This window comes from Mobula hypostoma, chromosome 20, assembly GCF_963921235.1.
Source record: "Mobula hypostoma chromosome 20, sMobHyp1.1, whole genome shotgun sequence".
In the NCBI taxonomy this organism is placed as follows: Eukaryota; Metazoa; Chordata; class Chondrichthyes; order Myliobatiformes; family Myliobatidae; genus Mobula; species Mobula hypostoma.
The window spans coordinates 6686628-6692627 of record NC_086116.1 but is presented as its reverse complement, the minus strand read 5'-3'; positions in this window follow the sequence as shown (position 1 = coordinate 6692627).

Below are 6000 nucleotides of genomic sequence, written 5' to 3'. Positions count from 1 at the left end.
TTCAGTGCAAAAAAAAAGGAATAGCAAGGTAGTCTTCATGAACCATTCAGAGATGTGATGGCAGAGGGGAAGAAGCTGTTCCTAAATCACTGAGTGCTGGTGTTCAGACTCTCGTACCTCCTCCCCGGTGGCAGATTGAGAAGAGGGCATGTCCTGGCTGGTGTGCATCCCTATTGATGGATGCCACTTTCTTGAGGCATCTTGGCTCTCTCAGTATTGACTAGTATTGCTTTACTGCAAGAGACATAGATGGCATGAAATCTGTTACATGTGTCTGAGAAATCCTGAGAGGCAGGATTTATGAGCATTTGGAGAGGCATAATATGATTAGGAATAGTCAGCATGGCTTTGTCAAAGGCAGGTCGTGCCTTACGAGTCTGATTGAATTTTTTGAAGATGTGACTAAACACATTGATGAAGGAAGAGCAGTAGATGTAGTGTATATGGATTTCAGCAAGGCACTTGATAAGGTACCGCATGCAAGGCTTATTGAGAAAGTAAGGAGGCACGGGATCCAAGGGGACATTGCTTTGTGGATCCAGAAATGGCTTACCCACAGAAGGCAAAGAGTGGTTGTAGAAGGGTCATATTCTGCATGGAGGTCGGTAATCAGTGGTGTGCCTCAGAGATCTGTTCTAGGACCCTTTCTCTTCGTGATTTTTATAAATGACCTGGATGAAGAAGTGGAGGGATTTGTTAGTAAATTTGCTGGTAACACAAAGGTTGGGGTGCTGTGGATAGTGTGGAGGGCTGTCAGAGGTTACAGTAGGACATTGTTAGGATGCAAGACTGGGCTGAGAAGTGGCAGATGGAGTTCAACCCAGATGTGTGAAGTGGTTCATTTTTGTAGGTCAAATATGATGGCAGAATATAGCATGAACAGTAAGACTCTTGGCAGTGTGGAAGATCAGAGGGATCTTGGGGTCTGAGTCCATAAGACACTCAAAGCTGCTGCACAGGTTGACTCTGTGGTTAAGAAGGCATATGGAGTATTGGCCTTCATCAACCATGAGATTGAGTTTAAGAGCGGAGAGATAATGTTGCAGCTATATAGGACCCTGGTCAGACCCCACTTGGAGTACTGTGCTCAGTTCTGGTCGTCACACTACAGGAAGGACGTGGAAACCATAGAAAGAGTGCAGAGGAGATTTACAAGGATGTTGCCTGGATTGGGGAGCATGCCTTATGAAAATAGGTTGAGTGAACTCGGCCTTTTCTCCTTGGAGTGATGGAGGATGAGAGGTGACGTGATAGAGGTGTACAAGATGATGAGAGGCATGGATCGTGTGGATAGTCAGCGACTCCCCAGGGCTGAAATGGCTAGCACGAGAGGGCATAATTTTAAGGTGCTTGGAAGCAGGTACAGAGGAGATGTCAAGGGTTTCTTCTTCTTCTTCTTCTTCTTCTTCTCCTTCTCCTCCTCCTCCTCCTCCTCCTTCTTCGCTGTTTTTACACAGAGAGTGGTGAGTGTGTGGAATGGGCTGCCGGCAATGGTGGTGGAGGCAGAAACAATGGGGTCTTTTAAGAGACTCCTGGATGGATATGTGGAGCTTAGAAAAATAGAGCGCTGTGGGTAATCATAGGTAGTTCTAAGGTAAGGACATGCTCGGCACAGCTTTGTGGGCCGAAGGGCCTGTACTGTGCTGTAGGTTTTCTATGTTCCTGAAGTTTTTGGAGATAATATCTATGGAGTCGCACTGGAGCCGGGGCGGTTCTCAACTTTATCTTAGGAAATGAAAGCAGGCAGGGAGTGGAAGCTGTGAACCTAAAGGGTGAAAGGTCGGGTGGTATTGTATCATAACCGTTAACGTAATGCTCACTTTCACAGTGCCAGGTGTAAGATTAGGGTTTGATTTCTGCTGCTGTCTGTAATGAGCTTGTACAGTATCCCCCTGACCTCGTGGGTCTGACACAAACAATGCATCTCACTTTACACGTGACAAATAAAGCTAATCTTTTTCTTTAAAAAGTAGTGATGGGAAGGGGTTACACAGATGCTAACTAGACTGTAGATGATAGAAAGCTGTAGGAACACACACAAAATGCCACTTGAATTCAGCAGGCCAGGCAGCATTTATGAAGGGAGATGAGCAGTTGACATTGTGGCCGACGCCCTTCATCAGGACTGGAAAGAAAGAGGGCAGAATCGAGAATAAAATGGAGCTGGTGGTGAGTGGGGAGTGGGATTGAGGGGGAAGGAGCACAAAGTGACGGGTTCTGATTTCAATAGTTTAGAGGGCCAGCCAAGGTAAATATATTTGGATGAAGTGACATCTGATAAGTGGGAACTGCCAGCTCTGTCCCACTACATTCCATGTCTGCAGTAACATAATACTTCCAAGTGCTGATCCATGTTCCAAGCATTTCTGACTAGTGTTGCAACATCCAACCATCTAATTGATTGGAATTTGTGCGCAGAAATCCAATTAACAGCCAGTCATGGTAATTATGGGCACAGCTTGATTTTCGATTAGCCCTGGAATTTGTCTTTCGGATCCAGCTCATGTTTACACTTCTGAGGCAAACTCAGACAGGAAACTTTGCCTGAATTCCCTGTCAAACCAATTACAAGTTTTGAAATTTAACAGGTCAGCATAGATTAGATGGGCTGTTTATCCTCCCATTCACGGCACAAGGACCTAAAGTAGGACTCGTAAAATCTAGTTCCTTAAAATCATCAAACATGGTAGTGGAATTAGGCCATTCAGCCCATCGAGTCTGTTCCACCATTTCATCATGGCTGATACAGTCCCCACTCAACCCCATTTTGCCTTCTCCTCATAACCCTTCACTCCCTGTCTCAAGATCTCAGCAACCTCTGCCTTAAATACTCCCACTGTCCTGGCCTCCACAGCTGCCTGAGGCAACAAATTCCAGATTCACCACTAATAATTATCTGTATTAAGATATATAAATAAAGAATAAAAGTGGGGGCGAGAGTAACTCCCTAATCAAATCTGGTTCATTACACAATACCCAATCCAGAATAGCTAAACCCCTAGTGGGACCAACCACAAGCTGCTGTAAAAAACCATCTCATAAGCATTCTACAAATTCTCTCCTGGGATTCAGCACCAACCTGATTTACCCAATTTGCATACCGGAATTCCCCATGACCACCGTAACGTTTCCCTTCCGATTTGCCTTTTCCATCTCCTGCCGCAATTTGCAGCTCACATCCTGACTACTGTTCACAGGCCCGTATAACATTCACGGAGTTTCTACCTTTGCCGTATCTAACTCTGCCCACAAGAATCCTACATATTCTGCTCCTGTGTCACCTCTTCCTAAGGATTTGATGTCAGCTTTTACAAACAGAGCCACTCCACACCCTGTTGACACAATGTGTATCCTTGGACGTTAAGCTCCCAACTATAATCTTATTTCAGCCACAACTCAGTGATGCCCACAATGTCACAACTGCCAATCTGTGCTACAAGATCATCTACCTTATTCCACATATGGCATGCATTCAAATAACACCTCCAGCCCTGTATTTGTCACCCTTTTACACTGCATCACATTCCACTGATTGCAATTTTGTCCCACCATCTGACTGTCCTTGCAGATGGTCTCAACTACACATGCTCGTAAACAAACTGGCCTATCACTCCAATCCCATCCCTCTGCCAAATTAGTTTAAATCCCCCCTCTCCAACAGCTCTAGCAAACCTGTCTGCAAGGATAGTGGTCCCCTTGGCTTCTGGTGTAACACGTTCCTTTTGTATAGGTCAGACCTTCCCCATGACCCAGAAATCGAAAACTCTACCCCTGCACCAGTTCCTCAGCTATGCTTTCATTTGCCAATTCATCCTATTCCTGCCCTCACTGGAACATGGCATCAATCCAGAGATTGCTACCCTGGAGATCCTGCTTTTCAGCTTTCTACCCAGCTCCCCAAATTCTCTTCAGGGCCTCCTCCCTTTTCCAACCCATGAAATTAATTCCACTACTGTATTCACCAAAACTTCTGGCAGCTCTCCCTCCCCATTTAGAATGTTGTGGGCACATTCTGAGACAGCCCTACCTTGGCACCTGCGAGACCCAGGTTCATCTATTGCATTCAGAATCTCATGTCTACTTCTTTGACTACAGAATCCGCCATCGTGACTGCAGTCCACTTCTCCCATATTCCCTTCTGAGCCACAGCACCAGACTCAGTGCCCGAGACCCAGTTGCTGTGGCTCCTCCCTCAACAGTAGGACGTCTACCTCAACAGTGTCCAAAACAATATACTTATTATTGAGATGACTGGCCACAGGGGTACTCTGTGCTGACTGCCCATTTCCCTTCCCTCCCCTGACAGTCACTCCTTTACTTGCCTCCTGCAACTGTAAGTGACCATCGCCATGTAGCTCCTATCACGTCCTCAGTTTCCTGTATGGGCCAAAGATCAGAGTTGCAGCTCCAGTCCTTTAACACATTCCCTGAGGAACTGAACCTGGTGCAGATGTGGTTATCTGGAGGCTGGAGGTCTCCCACAACACTCACATCTCACACGAAGAACACAACACAGCCCCAAAGCCATTCTCATTGCTCCACCTGTTAACAGTAGTCATAGTTATAGTCATACTTTATTGATCCCGGGGGAAATTGGTTTTTGTTACAGTTGCACCATAAATAATAAATAGTAATAGAACCATAAATAGTAATATGTAAAATTATGCCAGTAAATTATGAAATAAGTTCAGGACCAGCCTATCGGCACACGGTGTCTGACCCTCCAGGGGAGGAGTTGTAAAGTTTGATGGCCACAGACGGGAATGACTTCCTATGACGCTCTGTGCTGCATCTTGGTGGAATGAGTCTCTGGCTGAATGTACTCTTGTGCCCACCCAGTGGATTGTATTGGATTGTAGTGGATGTAGTGGATTGGAGACATTCACCAAGATGGCATGCATCTTAGACAGCATCCTCTTTTCAGACACCACCGTCAGAGGGTCCAGTTCCATCCCCACAACATCACTGGCCTTACGAATAAGTTTGTTGATTCTGTTGGTGTCTGCTACCCTCAGCCTGCTGCCCCAGCACACAACAGCAAACATGATAGCACTGGCCACCACAGACTCGTAGAACATCCTCAGCATCGTCCGGCAGATGTTAAAGGACTTCAGTCTCCTCAGGAAATAGAGATGGCTCTGACCCTTCTTGTAGACAGCCTCAGTGTTCTTTGACCAGTCCAGTTTATTGTCAATTCGTATCCCCAGGTATTTGTAATCCTCCACCATGTCCACACTGACTCCCTGGATGGAAACAGGGGTCACTGGTACCTTAGCTCTCCTCAGGTCTACCACCAGCTCCTTAGTCTTTTTCACATTAAGCTGCAGATAATTCTGCTCACACTATGTGACAAAGTTTCCTACCATAGCCCTGCACTCAGCCTCATCTCCCTTGCTGATGCATCCAACTATGGCAGAGTCATCCGAAAACTTCTGAAGGTGTCAAGACTCTGTGCAGTAGTTGAAGTCCGAGGTGTAAATGGTGAAGAGAAAGGGAGACAAGACAGTCCCCTGTGGAGCCCCAGTGCTGCTGATCACTCTGTCAGACACACAGCGTTGCAAGCACACGTATCGTGGTCTGCCAGTCAGGTAATCAAGAATCCATGACACCAGGTAAGCATCCACCTGCATCACTGTCAGCTTCTCCCCCAGCAGAGCGGGGCGGATGGTGTTGAATGCACTGGAGAAGTTAAAAAACATGACCCTCACAGTGCTCACTGGCTTGTTCAGGTGGGCGTAGACACGGTTCAGCAGGTAGACGATGGCATCCTCAACTCCTAGTCGGGGCTGGTAGGCAAACTGGAGGGGATCTAAGTGTGGCCTGACCATAGGCCGGAGCAGCTCCAGAACAAGTCTCTCCAGGGTCTTCATGATGTGGAAGGTCAATGCCACCGGTCTGTAGTCATTGAGGCCACTGGGGCGTGGCATCTTCGGCACAGGGATGAGGCAGGACGTCTTCCACGGTACAGGAACCCTCCGGAGTCTCAGGCTCAGGTTGAAT